The following is a 17,008-nucleotide window of genomic DNA, read 5'->3' as shown; positions in this document are numbered from 1 at the left end:
TACTAAGAACAGCAAAATAGTATATAATGATTTCATTAGCCATTAGCCATGGCACAAGGAATAAGCAATATTCCCTTCAAAAATCTTCACATCTCGTTCCTTATTTATGTCAGCATAGCGCAGATCCTTGCAGTCTTCACAAATTAACTGATTCAGAATGATATACACAAAAAGGATTGAAAACTTAGTGTAAATTTCACAATTGAGTCATCATGTTTTGCACTGTGTAGTGCATCTGCGTAGTTTGCATCTGTGTAGTGTTTAACCCTCACGTTGTCTGACATTATAAGTAGGCACATGTGAAATACAGCTAGCTATTGGTAATAGGAGCTGGTGATAATTCAGTCTTTTCTTAAACACATTAAATCCAGTTGATGATCATGGGCTAATCTGGCAAGATTGAGCAAACATAGGAACCATATCTGGAGTCCAAAGCATTCGGTGTTTATATAGTTTTATTGCATATCCCTCATATTATTCTTACAATAGTTTAGCATTAATGATGACAAATTTGGTTTTGTAATGGCATTGCTTAAGTTTATTCCTCTGTGTTCAGAAGGAGGAATGTCATTGCAAGGTATTTGAGTTCTACTGCTTTGTGTAATACAAAGTTTGTGGGCATTTGTTGAGAAGTTACAGTGATATGTGCAAAATATGAATATGATTGTAAAATTGGTGGCAATTTTAAATCAGCCTTGATTACTTTAAAAGCCAGACTTACAAAGTTTACCCTCTAATACTTAAAAAACAACTCATTATGTTAGTGTTGAATATCTGCTCTCACACCATATTATAACCAAACCTTTTTGCTATAATGAAAAGAATTACAGTTGTTGTAAATGCCATATGAAATATCCATCCATCCATTATCCAACCCGCTATATCCTAACTACAGGGTCACAGGGGTCTGCTGGAGCCAATCCCAGCCAGCACAGGGTGCAAGGCAGGAAACAAACCCCGGGCAGGGCACCAGCGGCACACACTAGGAACAATTTAGGATCGCCAATCCACCTAACCTGCATGTCTTTGGACTGTGGGAAGAAACCCACGCAGACATGGGGAGAACATGCAAACTCCACGCAGGGAGGACCCGGGAAGCGAACCCGGGTCTCCTAACTGCAAGGCAGCAGTGCTACCACTGCGCCATCATGCCACCCCTGCTGCAATATTGGATTTATAAGTACTCATAAATTAATCCATATAATCTGTCAAAACATTTAAATTAATCAGTCCTTTAATCCATCCATCCATCCATTTTCCAACCCGCTGAATCCAAACACAGGGTCAAATTTTCCAAAACAGAAAATTTCGGGTTGACCTTGATTACTATTTTAAATTATTAAATAATCAATACTGTGCGTAGGGGTCTTATCTTACATGACATTTTGACTATCCTTTGTATTTTACAAACCTGACTAGGTTTACTAATTGCAAAAATAAAATATATATAATATTAAGAAATGTCTTTAAAAAAGGTATTAAATTCTATAGCAGCCAATTAGTCAGTCTTTACAAAGTACCATTAACTATGTACACTATTAAAATGTTCTTTTCCAAAAATAAACAAAAAGAATCAGCTCTGGTCCCTCTGATTTTGAGTCATCTGTTCTCTTGGAGTTCTAAATACATCCCAGAGCCTCCAGATCAACACCAATAAAACCTTTTATAATCTATATAAATTAAATCGTAATACCTTTTTTTTTGTCTTTTGAACTTATCACTTTTGTTTGATTTTATTTATGTTTTTCACATTAAGTTCCTCATTTCAACCCTCAGATTTCATCCTGTCTGTCTACTCACCGATCACACAAAAACGTATGAACTGATTTTAACTTAATTTTCCACATAGATTACTGTTGGTACAACTTAAAATATAGGTTGTATAGCTTTTCAGAACTTTGAAAAAAATTTGGGACTGTAAAGTGGGAAGGATTCCAAAACTTATTCGTGCAAAACAGCTAAGTCAATCTTAATAAAATCTTGTATGTACTATACAATAAAGCTGAACGAACCTAAAATCCAGGCTCTATAGCACAAACCAAAACCATGTTATCATGCTAGAATGGTTCAGTAGATGGTGATAAATTTGGCATACTGTTGGCATAGTGTTTAGTTTTAGTACCATTTACACACAAGGCTACATTTCACAGGAGTGATTTAATGGAGATGAAAAAAACTCACACATCACTCAAAAAGGGATATTTGAAATCACATTATTGCTCATGCAATTTAAATACAGGCTTCATGGAGTTTCAATAAATTCCAATGCCAATTGGATGCCAAAAATAACATGCAGAAATCCAAACCATCTAAGAGGATCTTCAGGAACTTTTGTATGGTACGGTATACTATAGTTAAACTAACAACATATAGAGATTATAGATTTTCAAAAGTGTAATCATGAAAAGGGATTCAAAAGATGGAACAGCACAAACCCTGGTAGTTTTGCCCAGCTTATATGCTGTATCAGTGATTCAATTATTCAACACACCATTCAGTTTATTAATGTAGGATTAAACATAGACACAATCAGAGGTACCTAAGCAAAGTAGAAGCAGATACACAAAGATCAGGCAGATGGCCATGCCACCAGTGCTGTTGCAGTAGCTGTGGATGCAATCATTGAGGATGATAGAGAAAAGGAGAAGGGGCAGCCAATGGGAAGGACAAGGCTGAGGAGAGCAAAAGATTTAACATGACCATCTTATCCAGATTTCAGATTGCCAAACAGTTTAAGATTCACCAAACATTCCATCCATGGCTAATATGGAAAGGAGTGAACTTTGGATGTACAGCTTATGGTCAGATCACAAGAAGAACTAAGTGAACAAGTGAACAAACACTAATCCCTCTGATGTCAAAAAACAAGGACTTAAAAGAAACAGATTGTGGAAAATGCTTGAACCTAGGAGCATTTAGCTGCATGCAGCATTTTGGACAAAGTTAAGGGGAAGAATTTAGAACACAGTTTATTGTAAACAGACAAAGTTAACAGATACCTATAACAGTGAAGCTAAATGGAACAGAACAGCATATGAGTTTAAGTAGTGAATCAACTGACAAAATGTCTCCTCAGTTCATTCCATGTTTTATGCTAATGTAAATGGTTATTGTTGGCGTGCAGCATATGTTCTCCTGTTTAGTATTACAATCTCTTTTTCTCTAGTTTTGCCCACTCGCTGTGTATGTGCTCGATTAGGTAGGGTAGGAAAAGAGTGGCTAATAAAGTAACTTGATTCTGTCTGTTTCCTTGTGTTTTCATTTTAATTCAATGTGTAGAAAAGGGAATAAAGTAAACATGAATTTTGAACGATGGATGGGGTAAACTTTTTTCAGCTAGATAAGGTCTATTTATGCTATCTGTCTCTTGCTCCATGGTGGGCAGGAAGAAAGTGACTAATAAAGTTAGTTGATTCAGCCTGCTTCTGTTTGTTTTTAGCCATTTCAATTCAATGTGTAAAAATGGGAATGATGTCAAAGGAAATTTGAACAGTGGATGACAAGGTAAACTTTATTCAGTTAGATATGACCTATTTACACAACACAGTTCTTAGTTTACATGCACGGCCCTTACTTTCCATACAGAAAATGCCAAGAAATAACTGACTCTCTTACAAAATTTGGTCACTGATTTGCTAAGCGGTTTTCCTACATGGTTTGAAATGGAGGTACTAAAACAACTCAAAAACCCATGTTTCCATACCAGTGGGAACTGGAGAAAAAAACTCAGAGTACAAGTTCTTTTGTTTGAAACACATTTTAAAAATTCACATTATTTTATTTTACAGAAACTAAAATGTTGAACAATATGTGCATCACCAGCCTGTTGATGTTCCCGAAAAACAGAATACAACTGTTATAAACAACGATAAACATTGCTTATCTTAAGTACTGATCATATTGCATTCAAAATCCGAGAAAGCTCTGACACGTCTTTCTTAGTCTGAACACCCAAAAAACACATGGCAGCATCTCAGTCTCACTAAGGTATCCATTCTCTCTGCTTTCTTTCCTTAATGCTTGACTATAACTTTACAGCTGCTTCCTTCTCTGTGTTATAAAAGGTGCTACTACCTGTGAAGGAACATTTACTGTTTAATTAGTTCTGATCTGATCATGTGTGTCATTAGAGCACCCAAAATATACAAGACCGACAAGGAAAAGTTTGAAAATTCATTTTACCAGTGCTGTTTCAGCAGTCACTTTGTTTTTCCATTTGATTTGATTCAGTTGTGCAAATTTGATTTATAGAATCAACCAGCAATTTGATAAGCAGGTTATGTTGAAACTTTGTTTCTTTGTAAAGAACACTGTGATTTTGGGTAATGGTTTGAAGGATGCGGCTTATGGGTTTTTTTTCCCCAACTGGCTTTCAACCTCAAATCAGTTACATATTTAAGCATTTTTTTGATTCATATCTCTAATACACTTATTTCAGGTGAAATCCCATCAGGCCCAGAGATTTTATTAGTCATTATGATTGGCTTTTGTGTGATGGGTGCAGCAATGCGCTATCAGCACATGCTTCCCAACCTAGAACCACAGACACATGGAATAAATAACCAAGTAGTATGGTAAAGAGTGGTACTTTGAGGGTCTTCAAATCTTGACTTGATATTATTTTGGAAAGTGTAGGTCAATGGGATACATGAGCTTGTTGGTCTGAATGACCGCTTGTCACAAATATTCTAAAGTTCAAATCACATACACAGGCCTTAATCACATTGTCACACACGTGTGCATAGGAGGCAGCTGAAGGGCTTAGAGATGAATGATAATATATCTGCCCCCTTACACTGATGCTCTTTCTAAGTTCCCTGCAGTCCTTTTCCCGGGAAATCCCACTAGGAGCCACCACCTCGACTCGGGACACATCACTTTCAGTCCCGGCCCCGAGGACAACATCACTTCCGGTCCAGAGGACGACATCACTTTCCCCAAACTTCCTATAAAGCCTCACACCTTTTCCCTGGAAGTCAGTTCTGTTTGGACTCTGTCTTGTAAACTTGACTCAGCTATGAATCATTTATTTTTGCAGCCAGGATACTGAATTATACGGGTGGCTGCCCCAAACCTTGCCATGTCTCTTGTCTCTTCTTCTCACAACATATGACATGTCTTTATTAAAATCTTAGAAATTACACCTATAAGGTTAACAGGAGAAATAAAGCCTTAGAAATAAATTATAAACAATCTTTATTGTGTGTAGTCTGGTTACTGTCATCTCAAAACAAAAAGCTAATGCTTTGTTCTAAAGTTTCAAGATCCAAAGAGAGATTTTGAGAAGTATATGTGATTTTGATGAGAATTGTAATGATAAAAACAGTGTTTTGAGAAATCGCATTTAAACAAATGGTTTGCTGTAACTAGTTGTTAGCCATTTTCATTTGAAGTTGTATTAATAAGCATAACAAATATAAAATTTGCAAAATAAAACATAATATTTCGGAAGTACATCTTTAGACATTTAGTAGGAAGACTAGAGTATCTGGAGAATAACTTATTCTGACACAAGAAGAAAGTGCAGACTCTTTACAGACAATGTCCTGTCATGCATGTGTTCCTGAGCTTTGCCTTCTGGGCTCAACGAATGTAAGCACTACCATTCCAGAACATGAGGGGGCACTGTCGCAAACAGTATCATTTCACTGAATCCGCTCCTTCCAGTCCCTCAACTGTAAAGTTCCTGGCAAGCCGACCGAAGAATGGAGCTCCTACCTGAGTACTAACAAGTTTACAAGAACGCTGAACCCTTTTGTTTACTTCATATTTTTGCAACGCTTTTTGTTTGCCATTATTTGAAGTGCCATCGAGCACTTGTTTATTTTGTACATTGTAAATATTAAAGTTGGTGCCCTAACATTTACACTGTAACCTGCGAGTTCCCTTGGTCAACGACAGTCTGGTTGTAGGAACCAACCTCAGGATGCTTAATCCCTGGGGTTGCAGGATGACCTACTGCATCATCTTGCCTCCTAATCTTAAACCAGTTTATCTCAATTTAGGGAAGGAGTCCAGAGAGTTACACATGATGGAGCCAGTCCAATGCATGTCACACTGAGGTACACAGATACTTTCTCACTAGAACAAATTTGAAGACTCAATTAATCCAACACAAATCTTAACCTTCAATTGCTCCAGGGGCGCTGTACAATGGCTGACCCTGCGCTCTGACCCCAAGATGTATGCAAAAACTAACAAATTCCTAATACAAGAAATAAGTATAAGTCGAAATAAAGAACAAAAAAAAAAAATCTTTGGGGACATTGGAGGATAACTGCAGTACGTACAGAAATTCCCACACAGACAAAGGAAGAATAAAGAAACTTATCTCCAATGGCAACAGGCTTTAGAATTTTAGGTTATGATTCTGTGTCCATAAGGGTGAAGCACCAACCACAGCACAATCTTGCAGCCCAGACTTAATAAATTATACATTCTTAGGTCATACTGAGATCCTACTTAGCTTAATAAACTACATTATACATTTAATAACCTGTATATTGGTTGTGACAATGGATAAAGTGCCAATGTGATTAAAAAAATGTTGCAATAAATTTCAAAATATTGTTTGTGAAAATCGCACACACTCAGAAAACTAGGTAACACTTTAGTCTAGATACTGCACTTATTAGTCATATGCTGTTATGTAACAAGACCTTAACAATGTCCTTTTTTGGTCTTAATAACACTTACAAAGCATCAGTAAAGTGCTTATTTGTCTCAATGTAATATGGCATATTAAGAGCCTTTGATCTGCTGGTAAAATTACTTGTAAATACGAGGGCACCATTTGCCCTTATTAAGCATTAATTAAGGATTCACAGGACTTATGTCTTACTTAAGCGACCTAAGAACACTCCAAGGTGAAGTTATTTTAGTAGAGCACATTGCACACAAACGTGTTTAATTTTTGCTATGTCTAACATCTTGTCATCTGTAAGATGAGCTCTCTTGTACATCCACAGACACAAATTCATCTTTTTGCGTGTCATAATTATAAAAAGGCAATATGATTGTATTATACTCTATGCTATTCAGTTTACATATTCATCCATTATAATATCATGTTTGAAAATTATGCCTATGTAAAGTTAATGGAATATTCTAAAGATGTCTTTTTAAATTGGATTAAAAAATTAATAATTAAATGACAACAGTGTTAAACAAACAATAGAACCATTTTGTTTGTTTGCTATTTGCCCAAAGTGTTTTATTTGTTGTGTAATTTAAATATACCATCCATCCATCCATCCATTTTCCAACCCGCTGAATCCGAACACAGGGTCACGGGGGTCTGCTGGAGCCAACCCCAGCCAACACAGGGCACAAGGCAGGAACCAATCCCGGGCAGGGTGCCAACCCACCGCAGTTAAATATACCAATATCTGCAAAACACCTTATGTTGTGTTTATTCCTGTGTATCAGCTATTCATACAGTGGTGGCAAGTTTGAGAGTTTTCTTATCTTTGTGCCATGCAAAGGCTAGTTTTGAATTACTAGCATAGCATCTGGGAAGTTTTAATCAAATGATCAGCAAGGCATTGTGAACCTAGGCAAGAGTATAAAATAAAAGAGGCATAAACTATCACTGTGGGAGATGATTTAGGGAGTCTCATGCATGGACACAAAGATACCTATTTCACTTGGAACAGCTATTTTCATGAGCTGCGTGTTGCCACTGTGTGAGCTTCATACAAAGCCATTTTAACCATTTTCTGATGTTATAAATTCATTTTTATCTAGTTTATTATGGCGATTGTGCCCCTGAATGAAATCTGCAAATAAACAAGTTATTAAAAAACAAAAATGAATAAATAGTCTTGTCTTTTAAAATAACATTTCCTTTCCAGTGTCACATCAATATCCATGTTTAAAGGAGTTCAAGTAATGCAAAGAATATAGCAAGGAGAAGTCCAATTTAAAATAAATGCGTACAGCATGTAATAAACATTTAATGGTTGTTTACTTAGCAAAAATGAAAAGTTCCATCTATAATTTATGCTCAGTTTAAATGTTTATCTTTACCAATGAAAGGACCAGCCAAGCATGTTGATGTGATCAATAGCTTCACTGCACCACATTTAAGAACTTGAGGCATTTTATTGATTCAAACAAAAATTCAAAGCAAGGGCCAGCTGATGAATTTGGTAAATCAGGACAGAAGTTCTTATGTCAGAATCCCCATGGAACAGGCTTGCATGAGTTTAAAACAAAAGCTTAAGATTCCTACGCTTCAAAGCAGGGCTACAGGCCTTAGCTGTACGTTTACTTAGAGTTTGAATCATATGCAAAAAATAGATTTTCAATAATGAATCATTACACATTGAGGCAAATAACAAATAAGCCCAGAGTAGATTTTAAACCAATTTGTAACAATTTACAATAGATTTTAAATTCCTATCCTAATTCTGGTGTCTTTTAAATAATTGGTTATTTGTCTTCCAAAATAATGTCTAGAGCATTTTGATTTTTCTATTGATTTCAAATTAAACAGAGCAGATTTATTTTAATCCACCGTTATAAAATCAAGAGCATAAATCTTGCATATTTCAATGCAAATTGCATGTTTTTCTTAAAGATGGGCAAAGGAAAAAGACTCCATTCATTTCTGTTTCCTCAACAATTTGCCTGGAAACTGCTTTTGAAAGCCAGAGACATGATTAGATAGCAAAGAATTTTTATTTAGCTTGGAATAGTAAAGTGTTAGAACGATAACTTAGAGATGAATGGGTGTGATTCAGATCAACCTTTCTGAGCTGATGTGAGGTTCGGTGGACCAAACATTTATATAATTAATATGAAAAGTTTAATAAAATGTTACATAAAATGGTTTTAAATGACCTTCAGGAACCTTCTGTACTTTTTTAACTATAAACTAAAAGCTATAGGCACTAGAGGCAAACAGTAGTCAGATGATATTTGAGTGAGTGTGGATTATTAGCAATTAACTAGCAAACATTCAAAACTGTATTTCAGGGTTTCTGATTCATTTGCTAAAGTAATAAAAGAATAAAATCTATCATGATTAAAACTGGGTGGGCAGGGTGTTACAGGAGTTAGCTCACAGCCCTAAGAATGAGGATGTCATTCTCTGCCGTTACTGTCAATATGGAATTTGTAAATTCTCCCTGGGACCGAGTAGGCTCGTCCCAAGCACTTCAGTTTCCTCCCACATCCCAAAGGAGTGAATGTTAGGTTAACTGGCAACTCTATATAAGTTTTGCATGAATTTGTGCTTCCCAGAGAGAACAGCAGCATTTGACTAGCTCTCCATCCAAGTTTGGACACTGCTTTTGCCTTTCAAAATTATGACAATACATTTAATTAAATTGAGCTGCACTTTATGCACCTTGAGTTATTAAATTCTGATAGATATTGACTGAGAGTGATGAATGGATATAAGACACACAAATGTGAAGCAGACAGCTTATGAGAGAAAAGCAAACAGTGGCTACTTGCATGATATACATGACATGCCTATTATTCTGGAGTGGATTCATACATTAAAAATGCAAGCACCCATTTACTTTTATATTTTTTCTCTCATCTGTTGAAGTCTGTCAAGCTATGTCATTCATCTTCATGTTGTTCCATGCTATATTCAGAAAAAAAGTTAATAAGCAAATTATTTACAGTGCTGCACTGTGTGGAAATACATTACAGAACAAACAATGTCACTTAATACAGTTATTCTGAAAGACCAGTACTTAATGTAAAAAGAACTTCTGCATCTTTATCTCTAGGAACTTGGGTTCAAATCCCAGTTTGTTGATTGTTTTTGTGGTATTTGCGCATTCTCTCAACATCTATGTGGTTTTATTCTTCTCTGTGTACATTAGCCTCACTAGTACTCCTCAAAGTTGTGTTTGTTAGGCTAACTGGGAATTCTGAATTGTCCCTGGACTGAAGATAGATAGATAGATAGATAGATAGATAGATAGATAGATAGATAGATAGATAGATAGATAGATAGATAGATAGATAGATAGATAGATAGATAGATAGATAGATAGATAGATAGATAGATAGATAGATAGATAGATAGATAGATAGATAGATAGATAGATAGATAGATAGATAGATAGATAGATAGATAGATAGATAGATAGATAGATAGATAGATAGAGATACTTTATTAATCCCAAGGGGAAATTCACAAGTAGTAAAAGTAGTAAAACGTGTCCAGGGAATGAGTCCACATAAAAGAAAGTGGTAAGAGTGATCAGTGAAATAGAGAAAATAGATGAAAAGGTAGAAAGATAAAGTCGTACACGGAGCTGCTGGAAAGGCTGCCACTCGTGGTGGTGCCTGAGTAATGTACTGAGTGTGTCCTGTAATTGACTGGGGCCTATTTGGGATCCTTCCATAATAAACTTCAGCTCTTTACAATCCAATATAGGAATTAAGAGGTCATGCTATTTCATGATGTGTTGCAGGCTACAAAAAGGACATAGCAGCGCTGGAAAAAGTCCAGAGAAGAGCAACAAGGCTGATACTACAGAGGATGAATTATGAGGAAAGATTAAAAGAGCTGTGCCTTTTCAGTTTAAGCAAAAGTAGATGAAGAGGAGACATGATTGACACTTAGCTTTTAATCTTAAAATTATGAAGGGAATTAGTACAGTGGAATGAGATTGTTACTTTAAAAATGAGTTCATCAAGAACAAAGGGACACAGTTGGAAACTTGTTGAGACATTTTTCAGAAACATTAAGACGTTTTTCTTTACACTGAGAACCACAGACACATGGAATAAGCTACAAAGTAGCGTGGTAAACAGTAGGACTTTAGGGACTTTCAAAACTCAACTTGAAGTTATTTTAGAATAGCGTATATACTCGTGTTTAAGTTCTCCCACGCATAAGTTGGGGCTTGATTTTACCATATAATTTCTGGTATTTTTATAATGTCGGTCGTATAAGTCGAATGTGGAAAACACATGCTATTAGTCTTAGAGATTATGAAATGCTAATGCCCACCTGAGAGAGTGACCATGGAGTATACTGCCTTTTTTTTCTAAGTATTGTGCCTACGTGACCACACGGTAATACACAAACTATTCTGAATTGACGTTTCCACTGTTTTGTGTTTTTTGTATCTCATACCCTTATACACCTTTATCGTAAGAGCATCCCTTATCTACGATGGAGTGCTCGATCAGAAGAAAACATGAAGGAAAATCAGAAGAAAGCTGGTTTTAAATTAAAAGTCATTGAAGTGGCGAAAGAAATTGGTAACTACGCTGCTGCAACAAAATTTGATGTGTCTGAGAAACTGGTGTGAGATTGGAGGAAGCAAGAAGATGTAAAAAAAAAAAAAATTAAGCGTCGCATTTTTTGAATGGGCGTATAAGTCAGGGTCTGATTTTATGATCGGTTTTTTGGGTTTCAAGACCTGAATTATACACGAGTATATACGGTAATTAAGTGGATAGGACTGTCATGCTTTGTTGGGCTGAATAACCTGTTCTTGTCTAGATTGTTCTAATGTTCTAAAAAATGTGTAAATTCTCTTACTTATATCTTTAGTTAAATCCTTCAGTACAATACACTATACTAAACAAGCTATCTGTTCAGTACATACAGCGAGGTTCATTTACAATAATATTTTGCATGGGTATCAAGGAATCTTGCAACATAATTGGTGTGATTCATATTTATTATTTAACAAGCTGGTGTTCTTGTGAGATTAGATTTTCTATTTTTTTGTTTTAGCATTCAGTTTTGCATTGTTGAGAAGTGCTAAGTATTACTATATGCAATCTGTTTTTACATTGAGACTAATGTTGCTAACACATTTTATTTGGTTCTTTGCATAACGAGTTTTAATCAGATTTTAAAAATAAATACATTACATTAATAATACATTAATCCTTTTTCTAAAATAGAATTTTGTACAGCTGTAGACAAAATGTAACTCCATCATGGTAACTTCATTTGTCAAATTTAATGTCTCACATAAACCTTATTTGCACTTCATTATTAAAAATCTAGACCACAAACAAAAATGCACATAATCAGCAATGGATGTTGAAACCAGTCATTAGGGTAAAACTGAGCCCAGAATACCCAGTTTTGGATTCAGTAAAGGGCACAGACAGGTTGGCATTAATGAGTAACCACATCCTCCTGAAACATGGCCTTACTTAATAGAGCTTTAACTAGTAGTTTTACTAGTTTTCATTAAATGAGCTTGTCACTAGCAGAAAAACAGAGACGTATTTTTTTTTCCTTCATTCACTGAGAACATGGAACCAATATAGGAAGCATTTCAAGATAGAGAAGCTTTATCTGTTGCACCTGTACACCATAATCACCCTTTTCCACCTTCTCAAACTTACACAATTTTTAATGTTTGGAAAACGTACGGGATTAAATCATTTAGAGAACTGTATATAGATAATGTCTTTGCATCCTACGAACAATTACACTCCAAATGTAACTTCCCATCAATTCAATTTTTCAACTGCTTTTAAATTATAAACTTTGCTAAATGGAATCTGACCAATTTTCCTCACCTCCCACGAGCTCCATATGCGCAAAGAATCCAGTTATTCAACTTAAAATTTTTATCAAGCACATCTATCTCACGGGCGGCACAGTGCCGCAGTGGTAGCGCTGCTGCCTCACAGTTAGGAGACCCGGGTTCACTTCCCGGGTCCTCCCTGCATGGAGTTTGCATGTTCTCCCCATGTCTGCGTGGGGTTCCTCCGGGTGCTCCGGTTTCCTCCCATAGTCCAAAGACATGCAGGTTAGGTGGATTGGCGATTCTAAATTGGCCCTAGTGTGTGCTTGGTGTGTTTGTGTGTGTCCTGCGGTGGGTTGGCACCCTGCACGGGATAGGTTCCTGCCTTGTGCCCTGTGTTGGCTGGGACTGGCTCCAGCAGACCCCCGTGACCCTGTGTTGGGATTCAGTGGGTTGGAAAATGGATGGATGGATGGATGGACATCTCTCTCATTTAAAATTGTCCAAAATGTTTCAAGGGCAAGATCCAACCTGTGAACATTGCAATTGAGCTCCAGCCTCACTGGGCCACATGTTTTGAGCGTGCACCAAATTAACATCATTTTGGACCAAATCTTTATGTGCATAGATATTTATCAGAATCACTTTAGTATTAAATAAGTTGCTCATTAATATGACATATCGCCTTTCAGGATCAAATATTACATCTAACTCTACATATGGAACAGTTCTGTTTACTAATATTACCACACCCCTAGTTTTCTTTGTACAGCTAGAATGAAGAGTTTGGCCAATCCATTCCCTTGGTAACCGAAACCGCTTTTTACTTATTAAAAGTCTCCTGTAAAAATACTATCTTGGCATTTAAACTTGTTAAGTGAGAGAATACTTTCTTTCTCTTTAATTCGTGATCGAGATCTTTGACATTCCAGCTTACAATGTTCACTGTATGGTCATAAAAACATTGCTTCTGAACTTTTGTTTACATTTTGTAGTCTTAGGGTACTACATTATTACATATGATAGCTTTAGCCTAGATTTCATATTATTCTCAGGTAATATGACTATGAAGCCTATTATTATGTTGGAACTTATGGTAATTGGGTGGAAAGGATAAACAAGAAAAAGCAATGCACTCTTTCTTCCTCCCCAACACACCCCCATTTTGCCTCCTTGAGTGAAGCACACCACACTTCATGAATTCCTGGGGCCTCATGTATAAATGGTGCATATGCACAAAAATGTTGTGTACCCGTGTTTCCATGCTAACTTTGAGATATATAAAAACTAAACTTGGCATAGAGCCACGTACATTTTCATGGCAGCCTTCCCCCTTGCGTATGTAAGTTTCTGCTCGGTTTTGCTGGTGGCACCCAGCGTCAAAAACATGCGCTACTGCTTCTGTGGTCTTTTTTTTTCTATGATGCGGGTTTTATCAAATACACAGAAATTAACTGCATATCATTTACAAACTTAATTCACTTGATTGTAATCATTCTGTAATAATATAATGGTGCATGGAATGGCCAAACTATTCCAAATACTATAGTTGCTTTAGCATTGTTAGAAGACATCGCAAATGGAAGAATGAGAAGAGAGCGAGTATTTATAAATGATGACAACTGGCTTTTAAGTTGATTTTGATTTCCAAGAGCAATCCTTTTGGAGCTGTGAGCTGAACAAAGCTTTATAAAAAAAGGACTTTAAGAAATGGTGCTCTACCTGATGCTTTGCTAGTTCTGTCCACTCTTGGGTTTTTAGCCACAGGAGCTTTTCAACATGAACTTGCTGAATGATCAGGTATTTCTTAATCATCACTGTTCCACACAATGCCAGGTGTATACGATGATTTTATTCGCTTGTCATTCAGATTTATAAGATTTCCTTACACTGGGGTTGAACCAGTAATTGTAATTGAAGCGGTCAACTGCACGCACATTGCTATTGCAACAGCGCTGGACAAGTTACATAAGCCAGGGATGAATCACCAAAAGAATGAGCTGGCATTACATCATATACAGCAGGAGTGCCTATAAAAACAGTCGCAGGTGCTTTTTCCAACTACTGCGGTAAAAGGCAAGCAGTCCTCTTAAGGATAAAGAGCAGAGAATAGATCCGTTGTGGCGCTCGGCACCAACGCTACACTATAAATGCTCCTTCAGAGAATGATTTTGCTTATGTAGTTAATGTGCTGCTCTATAGTGCACAGAATGTGTGTGTCGCATTGTGCAAGCATGTAGAGTGCTGCATGTACCTGAAGAGACACTGTATGATGAACCTTACTCTGACCCACCAAATGATCAGTCAAATCAGACAGCATTACAACTTTATTTGAATGTTATTAGCAGAATGTTAAAACAGGTAATCATCCATCCATCCATCCATTTTCCAACCCGCTGAATCCGAACACAGGGTCACGGGGGTCTGCTGGAGCCAATCCCAGCCAACACAGGGCACAAGGCAGGAACCAATTCTGGGCAGGGTGCCAACCCACCGCAGGACACACACAAACACACCCACACACCAAGCACACACTAGGGCCAATTTAGAATCGCCAATCCACCTAACCAGCATGTCTTTGGACTGTGGGAGGAAACCGGAGCGCCCGGAGGAAACCCACGCAGACACGGGGAGAACATGCAAACTCCACGCAGGGAGGACCCAGGAATCAAACCCAGGTCCCCAGGTGTCCCAACTGCGAGGCAGCAGCGCTACCCACTGCGCCACCGTGCCGCCCAAACAGGTAATCAGATGCAGCATATATTTTTTAAGCAATTCATTTAATGTGTGGTCAATATCACATAGTACACCCCTTATATTCCTTAGTTCATTGTCACATCTATTATAACTTCCACTACTGCATTTTGTGACTCAGAACAGGGTCTGTCTGCACACAGCCAGGTGTTCAGAAGCAGAGGTGTATGTGCAGCCAGCTCCCAAAAACATGTTCTGCACAGCAACACAAATACCGTCTGACCATTGCATAGTAGTCAGCTTTTGTAATACTCTCAGGCAAATCGCTGAAAATGAAAATGGGTCTCTGCGTCACTTGAGATAACTTAGAATGTATTTCAAGATATCTTAAGTTATATTTCAAAATATCTCAAATACATTTTGAGATATCTTTAAAAAGACATGGAATTACTTCAGGATACTCAATAATATTTTCAGATATCTACAATACAGTTTAAGATATCTGAAATACTTTTCCAGATATCTTGAAACAGCTTCCTGTACATTTTCATGTATATAAAATATACTGCATGTCAAGATATCTCTAACTCACTTCCTGCTCATTTTCAGATATCTCAAATACATTTTAAGATACCTCATATTAAACAGGAAGTCCCATTGAAATAACAGGCAATTTTACAGGAAATGATTTTAAGATACCTTGAAATGCATTTAAGATATCTTAAAATGCATGCAAGGTCAGTTTAAGATATCTAAAAATTCATTTGAGATATCTTGAAAAGCAGACACAGTTATTTTAAGATATCTGAAAATGCATTTGAGATACCTTGAAATGCATTTGAGATATCTCAATATATATTGCAATCTAAAGGAAATAATTTTAAGATATCGCAAAGCGAGTTTCAGATACCTTAAAAAGTAGATTACATTTAAAGATATCATTCATTTTGTGATATCTCTAAATGTTAATTCAGCTTGCCATATGCTTAAGCTGAAGCGTTATGCCTAGCAATTCAACACACTTTTTTCCAATCAAAAGAAAAGTTGGAAAAAAGCACATTATGAAAGTTTAAAATGGCATGTCACAATCACAATTAACAAATTGTCAACTCCAAGAAACATCTTTCACGAAATTCCTACCTTACATTGACTCCAGAATATCCAGGGTAATGTTCTATACCCATTCTCTGTCCAGTTGGGTGCTAAAAGACATAACTGTCAAAACTCAAGAATTTCAACATGGAAATTCTAAATTCAAGATTTTAATACCAATTTTTATATATAATTGAATGTTGCCATTTTCAATGTGAATTGACAATGCATTTTTACATATTTGTATTGAACTGTTCTACACTACTGCGGTGGGTTGGCACCCTGCCTGGGATTGGTTCCCTGCCTTGTGCCCTGTGTTGGCTGGGATTGGCTCCAGCAGACCCCCGTGACCCTGTGTTTGGATTCAGCGGGTTGGAAAATGGATGGATGGATGGATGGATGTTCTACACTATACACATTTGTGAGCTGCATTCTTTTCATTATGCAATGCCCTGCTCAAAGTTGCTTGCAGCTTTTCAGATTTGCCCTTGTTGATTTCAAATAATACCATGTTCAAAAACTATCTGAAAATATATTTCAACATATTTATACAGAATTAATAAGTGGGTTATTTTAATGGTATTTTAATTGGCCGAAAAGAAAACATACAGTAACACTTCAATTTTTTCTGTCTCAGTAATCATATTTCTAATATTTTTTTTAGTTTTCTATGTCTATACATGAATAAAAAAACATTGTGTTTCCTTCTAGGAAACAAAGAATATACAGATAGCTGACCCAACGTTTTCTCAGGT

Source organism: Erpetoichthys calabaricus, chromosome 9, assembly GCF_900747795.2.
Source record: "Erpetoichthys calabaricus chromosome 9, fErpCal1.3, whole genome shotgun sequence".
Classification (NCBI taxonomy): Eukaryota; Metazoa; Chordata; class Cladistia; order Polypteriformes; family Polypteridae; genus Erpetoichthys; species Erpetoichthys calabaricus.
This window is presented reverse-complemented; position numbering follows the sequence as displayed.